The 13,618-nt window shown below is 41.6% G+C and overlaps 1 pseudogene; it reads right to left on the bottom strand.

The window, feature by feature from the left end:
* Window positions 1–4,885: 4,885 nt before the first annotated feature.
* Window positions 4,886–8,681, bottom strand: LOC129485844 (proteasome subunit alpha type-2-like; annotated as a pseudogene).
* Window positions 8,682–13,618: the final 4,937 nt, after the last annotated feature.

Below are 13,618 nucleotides of genomic sequence, written 5' to 3' on the forward strand. Positions count from 1 at the left end.
GCTGATTTTTATCACCATAGAAATTAGATTTCATATAAATGGAATCTTATATCAGCATCATGTTTTTGAGATTTATACATGTGCATCTTAATAATTTGTTCCTTTTGTTGTTGAGTAATATTCCATTGTTTGACTGTACTAACTTTGTTTATCCACTCACCTCTGGATAATATTTGGGTTGTCCAGTTGTTGGCTATTATGGACAAGGCTGCTATAATAATTCTTGCATAAGTCATTTTGTGGGCATATGTTTTCATTTCTCCTGGCTAAATACCTACAAGTGGAATTGTTGGGTCATAGGGTAGTTGTATGTGGAACTTTAAAGAAACTGCAATTCTCCCAAATGTATGAGCCATTTTACAACACCACCAGCGATATATGAGAGTTTACCATTGCTCCACATCCTCATTCACATTGGGTGGTATTCATGTTGTTTATTTCAGCCACTCTAGTGGATATAAAGTGGTTTCTCATTGTGACAACCAAAGGTGTTGAGCACATTTTCTCATGTGTCACTTTTATACCTGAAGTGTGATGATCTGAACTTGAGTGCTGCAAATTAGCTCTCTTTCTTCTGGTGTCTTCCAGTTCTTTCCGGCCGGATGCAGGCAATACCTCACAGGTTCCCACAAGCCAGTCAGTGGGTGCCAGTCAACCTTTCCCTTTATTCCCCAGGCTCCTTAACATTCAAGGCTCCTTATGTCCTCTTTGATGTTTCCCATTATGGGTTCTGTGCCTATAAATCGGATGAGGTAGGCGGGGTTCTGTGCCTATAAATGGGGTGGGGTAGGCAGGGTTCTGTGCCTATAAATGGGGTGGGGTAGGCGGGAGTGGGGGTTGGGTGGGATGTGAGTGCGTCATCTGTTGCCTGGTTACAGGCATCTGTTCCCTCTCCCTGGTAATTTGGGAAACTAAAGCACACTGTAGTTTCCACTGCATCGGAATGGACTCCGAGCTTCCTCATTTTTCCTTCTTCATTTCCCCAGCTACTAGGTTACCGATTTAACTTATTTCATCACATTATATGTATGACAATTGTTTGAGTCATTAGTTTTTCTTTTACTTTCTTTGAAAGGCAAATTAAAATCAGTGTTAGGAAGACACAACCTAAAAGTAACAACTTAACGTAGGATGAATTGCATCCCAGAAATATGGGCATTGATCCAGTTTCAAAGGCCTTCCACTGAGAGAAAGTTTTCCATGAAAGAAAAAAAGTCTTAATCTTTTGAAATCTTGTTTTAATTACTCATTTAATAAGCTTTCTACGACTTCCTGTCCTGGAAATATCTGGTAACAGGGAATGGAATTGAAGCTACTAATTCAGCTTTCTGTAGTCAGTAGATAATAACCACAGATCAGAAGCACCTGTGGTCGGGCGCTAGATTTTTTTTTTTTTCTCTCTATTTCTTGGCACTTAGCCCAGTGCCTGAGTTTCATGAGTGGTGCAAGGTCAGAAACAACCAGGTTCATGCACATTTGTGTCTTCCCACAGTGTAAGACTTTTATTGATGCTATTTCAATCACAAAAGCCACAAGCGGCATGGAGTTCCCAAAGAGGTGAGTCTCCTTAGTATTTCCTGTTCACTCATGAGTCAGAGCTGTGGGCACACAGGCTCAAGCCACTTCACAAGTCAGTCAACATTGCAGACCGTACATAATAGTACACTTAATCAATATATAAATGAATAGATTAAACATTCCACAAAGTATTTTTTAAAATCAAGAGAAAAGAAGTAGGAGAACTAGGACTGGAAAAGAATAGGTCTGGTTAACAAACCACTCCAGGGAGCACTAGGAAGATGCAAAGAATCTCCTGGTTTGGGTTGGGTGGTTGATAGGACTTTCAAGGAAGACTCTTTCATGTGGCAGAGGCTTCAGTGGCAGATTCTGAGTTCTTATGAGTGACAGCAAGACAGTGTCAGTTAAGATGGCCGTTTGGAGCTGCTGAAGGCCTGCTCTTTTTATGACCAGAGTCCTCTAGTGAGGACTGATAGTGGAAGAGTATGCTTGGTTATGTCTTTATCTGGTTGAATGTAGTTTTTATTTTATTTTCTGTTTATTAAGCAAAACATCTTATCCTTGTTGACAAAGTCCCCTATGAAATAGCAAATTGAGGCCAGGTGCAGTGGCTCATGCCTGTAATCCCAGCACTTTGGGAGGCCAAGGTGGGCAGATCACCTGAGGTCAGGAGTTCGAGACTAGCCTGGCCAACATGGTGAAACCTGTCTTTACTAAAAATACAAAAATTAGCTGGGCCTGGTGGTGCACACCTGTAATCCCAGCCACTCAGGAGGCTGAGGCAGGAGAATCGCTTGAACCCAGAAGGTGGAGGTTGCAGTGAGCTGAGATCATACCATTGCACTCCAGCCTGGATGACAGAGCAAGACTCCATCTCAAAAAAAAAAAAAAAAAAAAGCAAATTGAGTCTTTTTCTTTTTCTTTTTTTTTTTTTTTTGAGACGGAGTCTCGCTCTGTCGCCCAGGCTGGGAGTCTTTTTCTAAGATGGAGTTACATAATTATGTCCAAGGTGCTCTATACACTGAGCTCTAATTGGGCTACAGAACACGCCTACCAAATTGAAAGACTTTCCAGTTTTATTAACATTTTTCCTAATGGATATTCCCTCCCTACAATTTCTTAAAGGTATGATCCAGCAATTATCTAATTTTTAAAATAGTTTTAGTATTAATTGTTCTTTCTTTCCAGAAGCACATAATGACTTTACTTCTCCTGAAGTCAAGTCTCTCCTCTTACTTTAAGTAAATAAGTTTAAATTGTCAACATTTCCAGCAATGGAGATTTTTATGTTAAAAAGAGAGGCATAAGAGTCCATCTTTTTGATTGCTCAAAACAAAGTCTAGATTTGGGCATGAATGTTATTTTAATTTCCAGGTGGAATGTGATTGATTATTCTCAGCCTGTTTAAAAAAGAAATTTTAGGCTTTATTTCTATCATTTAGACAGACCCTAAGTGTTGATTGTAGAAAATTAGAAAATACATGTAAGCAAACATAATTAATAGATAATCGGAGTCAACAATTATCTTGCTATCCAGTGATGACAATTGTGTACAATTCCATGTATATCAGGAGACAGGGTAGGAGAGTGGAATTAACAGTGGCTTACCCACAAGTTTACCTGGATTTGTGTCTCAAGTTGACCACTTCCTGGAAACATTTTTACCTTTTGTTGCCTCAGATTCCTCATCTATAAAATGGGGCTAACAATGGTACTTTCTTCACGGGCTTTTTGTGAGGATTACATGGAATAATGTATACATGAAAGGCTTGGCAACAGACAAAAATGCTCTCGAAGCTCTTTTTACTATTATCCTTCCTTTTTTTTTTTTTTTTTTTTTTTGAGATGGAGTCTTGCTGTGTTGCCCAGGCTGGAATGCAATGGCATGATCTCGGCTCACTGCAAGCCCTGCCTCCCGGGTTCACGCCACTCTCCTGCCTCAGCCTCCCAAGTAGCTGGGACTATAGGCACCTGCCACCACACCCGGCTAATTTTTTGTATTTTTAGTAGAGACGGGGTTTCACTAGGTAAGCCAGGATGGTCTTAATCTCCTGACCTCATGATCTGCCTGCCTCGGCCTCCCAAAGTGCTGGGATTACAGGCATGAGCCACCATGCTCGCCCTATCCTCCCATATTTTTTGCTATGCATAGATACATTTAAAATAAAATCAGATTGTACCATGTATATTGATATGATTGATATGTTTTCCACTTACTAATATATAACAAATATCTTTTAAAAACAATCACATAGTAATCTATTTTTTGGACATGCCAAAATACATTTAACCAATATCTTATTTATTTTTTTTTTGAGATGGAGTCTCACTCTGTTGCCCAGGCTGGAGTTCAGTGGTGCGATCTCGGCTCACAGCAACCTCCGCCTGTAGGGTTTAAGCAATTCTTCTGCCTCAGCCTCCCAAGTAGCTGAGACTACAGGCATGCACCACCATGCCTGGCTAATTTTTTGTATTTTTAGTAGAGACGGGGTTTCACCATGCTGGCCAGGCTGGTCTCGAACTCCTGACCTTGTGATCCGCCCGCCTCAACCTCTCAGAGTGCTGGGATTACAGGCGCAAGCCACCGTGCCCAGCCATATCTTACTTTTTCAATGTTTTTATGTTAATAATCTGAGTTAACATTTAGTTGTTGGGTTTCTTTTTTACTGAATTAGTTTTAATATTTTAAAAAGTAGTAATAATTTAAGTGACTGGATTTTGATTTTTTTTATGCTTTTTGCTCTTTTCTTAGTAGCAGAGAGAATTTCCATTTTTTAGTGGAAATTTACAGAATATGACTGTGATACTTCCACTTTATAGAGTCTTTAAGTAGGCAGATTAATACTTTACAAACAAAAACTACCAGCCTGAAACCTAGCCTCTGACCCTTCCTAGTTCATCTACTGCTGAGCTTCCTGCCCTGCCAAGACTCTCTCCCAGCTCCCTCCCACCCCACTTTGGCTGTCTCTTGCTAGCCCACTGCCTTTCTTATCTCTGGTCCGAAGAATAAGCTGGTTATGCCATCACATGCTTCCCAATGGGGCTAGGCTGTCATGCATCACTGCTCACAGCTTTGCCAGTGCAAGTTCAGCCAAGAAGTGATCTAATTCCAGAGTGAGCTGAACCACAAAGTCCCCCAGAGGTAAGTAACCATGACCAACAGATTCATTTGGGCTGCCAAGTTCTCACTTCTTTGTTTTTTGTTGGGAAGAGGTTTATTATTATGATTTACAAGTGTCATTTTAGAAACATTAGTCCATTTAAACCACGTAGAAATAAGTTTTTGAAAAGTCTGAAAAACAGAACATATTTTAAACATGTTTTTTGTTTTTGTTTTTTTTGAGACGGAGTCTCACTGTCACCCAGGCTGCAGTATAATGGTGCGATCTCGGCTCACTGCAACCTCCACCTGGTCAGCGTCCCAAGTAGCTAGGATTACAAGCATCTGCCACCAAGCCCAGCTAATTTTTGTATTTTTAGTAGAGACAGGGTTTCACCATGCTGGTCAGGCTGGTCTCGAACTCTTGACCTCAGGTGATCCACCCGCCTTGGCCTCCCAAAATGCTGGGATTACAGGCATGCGCCATCACGCCCAGCCATAAACATGTTTAAGTAGATAGATTATCTGAAATTCCAGATTGTTCCGTCATTTCATTGTTGTGCTATGACAGCCAAGTAATCCTTAACTTCAGTTGGAGTAATCTTCCAAATCAGCTTCATTGCAGATTCCAACTTCTATGTTATCCTCTGTCATTTGCCCTTCAGAGCTTTCCTTGAGGTGTTAAGATGGCTGTATTGAAAAAAAGAATCAAACTGTAAAATAGTAAAATATTTGAAGAGATTTATTCTGAGCCAAATATGAGTGACCAGGACCCATGACACAGCCCTAGGAGGTCCTGAGAACATGTGCCCATGGTGCAGCTTGGTTTTATACCTTTTAGGGAGACATGAGACTTCAGTCAAATACATTTAAGAAATACATTGGTTTGGTCCAGAAAGGCAGGACAACTTGAAGGTTGGGGTGATGGACTTCCAGTTATAGGTAGATTTAAAATTTTCTGGTTGACAATTGGTTGAGTTTATCTAAAGACCTGGGATCAATAGAAACGAAGTGTCTGGATTGTAGAAGAGGTTGTGGAGACCAAAGTTTTATCATGCAGATGAAACCTCCAGGTAGTAGGCTTCAGAGAGAATAGACTCTAAATGCTTCTTATCAAACTCAGGGTCTGTATTGATGTTAATGCCACAGAGGTATAATGAGGCCTGTCTGACCCCTACTTTCCATCATGGCCTGAAGCAGTCTTTCAGGTTAGGAGTGCCCTGACAGAGGAAGAAGTCCATTCAGATGGTTGGGGGGGCCTCAAAATTTTATTTTTGGTTTACAGCTATATGAATGCATCTTCAAGCTCCAGATCTTCATTATATCTTTTCTCAGCATTTTCCCATTCACATGGTTCTTTGCTGTGGTTTTCCAGCAAAGTAAGCTCTGGATGGATCTGACTGAAATAAACATGGTCATCCCTCATTCCAACCACAGATAAACAACTCCAAATGGACAAACACCACTTGAGTGAGTGTGTCCTTGGGTTACAGAAACTACTCTCTGTACCAGCCAAGCTATGGAAATGGTTTCTTGGTGATGTAGGATTTTTCTTCTTGGTCACTTTGCAGGCCAGGGGATCCTCAGCTGGTGACACCCCTCCCGGCCCTCACTTGGCCACACTGGCATGCCCCAGCTTGCGTGTGTTATAGCTTGTACCTGTGTTTGGCAGTTCTCGAGGTCTTGTACTGCACCCAAGAAAAATGAGGATATGCTGGATATTGAAGGGTGAGGAGGGTGGAAAAGAATTTTATTGAGTGATGGAACAGCTCCCAGTGGAGAGGGGATGCGGGGGGTGGTCCCCCACCTCACCATTGGGTGGTTCTCTCCTCCCTGTGTGGCTGGGTCCAGGGCTTCTTATGGGCTCAGAATAGGGGTGGGGCCCACTGTAGGTAGTATTGGAAAAGGCAACATTCAATTGGTTAAAAGGCATTATTCAGAAAGAATCAATTGGGAAGGGCAGGCAAACAGGAACAAATGTTCTCACTCAGTCTCAGGTTTAATCCAGGGCCAGCAGTCTGGTCTTTCAGCCTTCAGGCTGTTTTTGGCTTGAAGGTGGGATTTTACTGGGGTTTGTATCCCCAGGTCCTGGTGACCTTAGCAGGGTGCCACCCATTGGTGCCAATGTGGCTTTTACCCATGTTAACAGGGAGGCCTAGTGGGTAGGAATTATCCGCATTCACCTACACATTGTCCTATCCTCCCTCCTCTTGGTAATCTCATCTATTCCATGGATGCTAGCATGACCTTTATCCATGAAATGGGTTGGGGGAGCTAACCAGCAGGAATTAGTCATGCTCACCTGTGCTGTGCCCCTTGACTTCTGTTATCGCCTGCCTTTGGATCACTCTGATGTAGTTTTCCTTTCTAGGAATTCAACCTGAAGCTCCAAATTGAGTTTGGGACAAGAAGCTGCCTCAAGAGGGTTCGTGGATGCATTAAATTAAGTCCTACACGACCCTCACCAGACTGCAGCCATCAGCCAGTGGGGCTGCTCCTTCACTGCTTCCTTATCATAAGCCCAATGCTAAGGTAAAGCATGGAACTGAGTCTTCCTCAAACAAGGGAGTGAAAGGGAGAATTGGGGTCCTGGCCTAGTAAGATGCCTTTCAAAAGGAAAAAATCCTCTAGCATAGAAAAAGCTCCCTGTATTTGCGGGACTGTGTTAACTCCTGACGTGGTGGAGAAAAGAAAAAAACAGCTTAAGTGCAGGGTGGGGAAGGTGCCTGGGGGAAAAAGCCTCTTGATCTATGCAATTGAGTTCCTCCAAAAGGGAGAGAAATTCTTAATCTGTGCTTCCTCTTTGCCTCTAAGAATAGACAGAAACTGCATTGTTCTGAATTGCATATCTGATGGCTGGGCCAAACGCTCTTTCCACCTAGTAATATCTCTGTAGTTTGCAACAACACTCTTAACATTGTAAGGGAGATAGTGCTATGACATCTGTGAAAAAAAAAGAAGGAAAATGCTGTAGGAAAGACTGGATTGGAATGAGGCTGACATTCCCAACCCCAGAGATGACGGAGGTGGGGGTGTCGGGGTCCTCTCCAACATCCTGTCCTCTTAGTTGCGCCATTGCTCTTAATTGGCTCACCAGAGGTTTGGTGCTTCATCTGCCTTCAGAAAAGAGTCTGAGGACAAGAAGCCTCGGAAAAAAGTGAAGTGTCTACGTCCGCATTTACTCACCCTTCAGGTATCCTGGGTGATTCCCCAAAATGATGTAGGATTTTTCTTTTCAGTCAGTTTGCAAGCCAGGGACCCCCAGCTGGTGATGCCTCACCCGGGCCTTGCTCAGCCACACTGGCATGCCCCAGCTCACCTGTGTTATAGCTTGTACCTGCGTTCGGCGGTTCCTGAGCTATTGTACTGTGCCCAAGGAGAGGGGAGAATAATTATATTGAGCAACTGAACAGCTCTCAGTGGAGAGGAGACGTGGTGGGTGGTCCCCCAGCCCTGCAGTTGGGGGGTTCTCTCCTCCCCACATGGCCAGGTCCAGTGCCTTTTATGAGTTCAGAATAGGGGTGGGGCAGGCCATAGGTAGTATTGGAAAAGGCAACATTTGATTGGTTAAAAGGCATTATTCAGAAAGAATCGATTGGGAAAGGGCAGGCAAACAAGAACAGAAGTTTTCACTCTGAGTTGTGGGTTTCATCTGGGACCAGCAGTCTGGTCTGTCAACCTTCAGGCTGTTTTTGGCTTGAAGGTGGGGTTTCACTGGGGACCCGCGCCTATCTGCCTATCTGCATTTGGCTGCTTCCTGTCGTTATCATTGGTACACAGATATTACAGTATTGCTGAGCTGTTTTTGAATCCCATGCACAAGCACTCTGATCTGGATCTGTGCCACTGTGCACCAAACCACTAGGCTTGGTAATGGGTTCTACTTTGTGTGCACTTTGCTCATCATACAGAATGGATTTCTGTGTCTTCTCAGTGCATTTGCAGCTGTAATTCCCACTGAAGGGGCTCCTCCCACTACAGCAGCTAAAGCATATTCAGTCTGGACGAGTGTACCAGATGGGCTGAGTGTAGTCAGCAAGAAGCTGTACCTGTGCTCTGCCATCTTTACCTGGAGAGCCAAAGCACATCCCCTCACTTTTCTTCTCTGGCTCCCAACCTGACTTTAACTGTGTTTTCCCTCTGTGCCTCTGTGCAAAATACCAAACACAAGTACTGGAGATCCAATTCCAGACTGGCGGTGTGAGAAGTTTCTCGGACCTGCTTCCCAATGAAACATCAGCAATTGGTGAAAATTATTAGGAAAAAAACCCCAACACTTAGAGTCACTGGAGATTGTCCAGAGGACATAGAGCAAATGAATAAGTATTTATTCAAGTAAATCTACTAAATTTTGGACAGTGAGAGTCTGCGACACTTGATCTGCTCCCTGCCTCCCACTACCCTCAAACTCCATGTGATGGAAGATCCACTGCAGGTTGGGTGGCCAAGAATATGGAGCCCCAGCTCCCAGTCTCTCCCAGAGTTCAGGCTGCCAGCGTTTCTCTCATCCCCTTCTCCATGTGGCAGAGGCTAAATTCTCAGTGAGTACAGCCAAAGAGCTGGGGACTCCCGTCCTTCACTCAGCTCTCTACTGCTACCCTAGACATGACAGGTTGAAAACACTAGGCCCCAATTGCTTTTGCCCTGGCTTGCTTATAGGACAGATGTTGCTCACTGGAAGAGGCAAGCCAAGAAAACTAGGTGCTACTGCCCCTGTCCAGCATGCTGCTCATAAAACAAGGGTGTCATTTTGAAAGAAGTGTGCCACTGTCCCCACCCCCAGCTCCGGAGCAGTGGTACACAGGTTTTGCCCAGGGAGAGCAGGCCATAAGAAGAGACAGCTCTGGCTGGGCACGATGGCTTATGCCAGCACTCCTAGCACTTTGGGAGGCTGAAGCAGGCAGATTGCTTGACCTTAGGAGTTCAAGCCCAGCCTGGGCAACATGGCAAAACCCTGCCTCTACAAAAAATACAAAAAAAAAAGCTGGGTGTGGTGGTGCGTGCCTGTAGTCTCAGCTATTTGAGGAGCTGAGGTGGGAGGATTGCTTGAGCCCAGGAAGTCAAGGCTGAAGTGAGCTGAAATCACACCACTGCACCCCATCCTAGGTGACAAAGTGAGACCTTGACTCTAAATAAATAAATAAGAGAGAGAAAGAGCATGAGCTCTGAGCTATCTCTAAATAAATTGACTTTATCTTAAGAAAAATGTGAGGAAGTTGATGCCTGAGGGCTCTCTGGAAAACAATGGAAGTTAAGGTGATAAGCAATTAAGAGGTAGCCCCAGGGGAGCTATGAGCTAACACAGGTCAGCTGATTTACCAAAGAGACAAGGGGAGGGATGGGGGAGAAAGCTAAGAAGATCCTTCCTGGGGTTGGAACAAACCTCAAAGACTAGCCTCAAAAACCACTCCTGCAAATAGGCCCAGATTTAATTGGATCCAACTGTAATTTATGCTGCAGGACATCCGGGACATTATCAAAAACAATAGAGCAATCAACATGCAATTAGTGGAGCCTAACAGCTGGATGTGATACCAACAGAGGCGGACAGCTTAACAGAGAGATCAGGGAAAGACACAAAGAAAGCCTTGCTAAAATCACTGTCACTTCTGGGTGACTGTGCAAATGTCCAAGACCATGTCCTCTGAAGATCAACTTCAGAGGCTTCACTGTGGAGACAATAGACTTTCTTGAAATAGCCCTGCCATGTCACTAAAAAATAAGACAACAAAAAGTAGCTCTATAGGTTTGCAGGGAAGAATCAGTATATAGCATTCTTAAAATATATTATTCAATAGTCTAGTTTTCAACAAAAAAAATTGCAAGATATGCAAAGAATCAGGAAACTGTGACTCACACACAGAGGGGAGAAAAAGCAGACAACCAAAACTGCCTGTGAGAAGGCCCATATGTCAGACTTGACAAAGACTTCAAACTAGTTATTATAAATATGTTCAAAGAACTAAAGGAAACTATGCTTAAAGAAGTAAAGAATAATATGATGACAATCTCATCAAATAGAGACTATCAATAAAGATATATATATCAACCAATAATTTGGTTGTTACACATTTTAACTCAAGAATTTTCATTTGGTTCTTTACATGCATATGTGTATATATATATATACATATACACACACACATACACATATATATTTATTTAAATACATAAATTTATATTACACATAGTGCAGCATATGCAAAGATGTATATATGTAATATCAGTTTATGTATTTACATAAATGTACATATATGTACATATACATATATGTATGTATGTTTGTATGTAAATAATGAACCAAATCAAAATTCTAGAGTTGAAATGTAAAACTTTATTAGAAATGAAAAATTTATTAGAGGGCCTCAAGAGTAGATTTGGCAGAATAAAGAATCAGCAAACTTGAAGATAGATCAATAGAGATAAGGCAGCCTGAAGAGTGGAGAAGAAAAAAAATGAAAATAATGAATATGAACAGATTATTAGAGAAATGTTGGACATCATTAAATGCACCAAAATATGCATGATTGGAGTACCAGAATAAAAGGAGAGAGAGAGAAAGTAATAGAAGAAACACATTTAAAAACTTATGGCTTAAAAGTTCCCAAATTTGATGTAAAACATTAATCTTGAAAAACAACCTGGCCAGAGAATAACACATTTGGAGGACTCACATCCCTATTTCAAAACTTAATACAAAGCTATAGTAATCAAGACTGTGTGATACTGGCATATGGATAGACATACAGATCAATAGAATTTAAATGAGAGTCCAGAAATAAACTCTCATATTTATAGTCAATTGATTTTTAGCAAGGGTGCCAAGACAATTCAGTTGGGAGAAAGGCAGTCTTTTCAACAAATTGTGCTGGTACAACTGTAAAGCCTCATGCAATACAATGAAGTTGGATCCTTTCTTACTTCATACACAGAAATGTACTTAGTATGGATCATGGAGCTAAATGTGAAAGATAAAACTACAAAATTCTTAGAAGAAAATATAGGAGTAAATCTTTGTGACCTTGCATTATGCTAAGCCTTCTTAGATTGATGCCAGAAGTACAAGTGACCAAGTAAATGATAAATTGGACTTCATCAATATTAAAATTTTGGGCTTCAATGGACATCATTAGATTGGATAAAATATTTCTAATTTGACATCCACAGAATTGATATTTATAAATCATATATATGGTAAATGACTTATATTTATTAGATATCGACAGAGTCTCTTGGTCACCCAGGCTGGAGTGCAGTGGCATGATCATAACTCACTGCAGCCTCTACTCCTGGGTTCAAGTGATCCTCTTGCCTCAGCCTCCTGAGTAGCTGGGACTACAGGCACACACCACCATGACTAGCTAATTTAAAAAAAATTTTGTACAGACAGGGTCTCCCTGTGTTGCCCAGGCTGGTCTTGAACTCCTGTTCTCAAGTGATCTTTCTGCCTCAGCCTCCCAAAACACTGGGATTACAGGTATGAGCCACTGAGCCTGGCCAGTGATTTCTTTTGAATAATGTCTTTCTCTCAATGCTGCTGATATGACAGCAGCAACATTAATTAGTTTCCTTGTACTCTCTTCTTGACACACTTAAAGACTCATCTATCCCATGAAGCTTTTTTTTTCTTTTCAAGCAATTCTATGTTACATTAGAATATCTTCTTGCAGAGAGGTTACAAGATCCTATATTATTGTTTGATACTTTTTATGTATTGAATTTGATGATATTAATGTCTGCATATCAACTACATCACTTTTTATTATTATTATTATAATACTTTAAGTTCTGGGATACATGTGCAGAATGTTCAGGTTTTTTACATAGGTATACATGTACCATGGTGGTTTGCTGCACCCATCAACCTGTCATCTACAATAGGTATTTCTCCTAATGCTATCCCTCCACTAGCCCCCAACCTTCTGACAGGCCCCGGTGTGTGATGTTCCCCTCCCTGTGTCCATGTGTTCTCGTTGTTTAACTCCCATTTATGAGTGACAGCATGCGGTGTTTGGTTTTCAGTTTCTGTGTTAGTTTGATGAGAATGATGGTTTGCAGCTTCATCCATGTCCCTGCAAAGGACATGAACTCATTCATTTTATGGCTGCATACTATTCCATGGTGTATACGTGCCACATTTTCTTTATCTGGTCTATCATTGATGGGCATTTGGGTTGGTTCCAAGTCTTTGCTATTGTGTATAGGGCTGCAATACATAAAAATGTACATGTGTCTTTATGGTTGAATGATTTATAATCCTTTGGGTGTATACCCAGTAATGGGATTGCTGAGTCAAATGGTATTTCTGGTTCTAGATCCTTGAGAAATCGCCACACTGTCTTCCACAATGGTTGAACTAATTTACACTCACACCAACAGTGTAAAAGCGTTCCTGTTTCTCCACATCCTCTCCAGCATCTGTTGTTTCCTGACTTTTTAATGATCACCATTCTAACTGGCGTGAGATGGTATCTCATTGTGGTTTTGATTTGCATTTTTCTAATGACCAGTGGTGATGAGCCTTTTTTCATATGTTTGTTGGCTGCATAAATGTCTTCTTTTGAGAAGTGTCTGTTCATATCCTTCACCCACTTTTTGATGGAGTTTTTTTCTTTTTCTTGTAAATTTGTTTAAGTTCCTTGTAGATTCTGGATATTAGCCCTTTGTCAGATGGATAGATTGCAAAAATTTTCTGTAGGTTGACTGTTTACTCTGATGATAGTTTATTTGCTGTGCAGAAGCTCTTTAGTTTAATTAGATCCCATTTGTCAATTTTGGCTTTTGCTGCAATTGCTTTTGGTGTTTTAGTCATAAAGTCTTTGCCCATGCCTATGTCCTGAATGGTATTGCCCAGGTTTTCTTCTAGGGTTTTAATGGTTTTAGGTCTTATGTTTAACCCTTTAATCCATCTTGAATTAATTTTTGTATAAAGTGTAAGGACGGGGTCCAGCTTCAGTTTTCTGCATATGGTTAGCCAATTTTCCCAACACCATTTATTAA

Source organism: Symphalangus syndactylus, chromosome 7 (genome assembly GCF_028878055.3).
Source record: "Symphalangus syndactylus isolate Jambi chromosome 7, NHGRI_mSymSyn1-v2.1_pri, whole genome shotgun sequence".
Classification (NCBI taxonomy): domain Eukaryota; kingdom Metazoa; phylum Chordata; class Mammalia; order Primates; family Hylobatidae; genus Symphalangus; species Symphalangus syndactylus.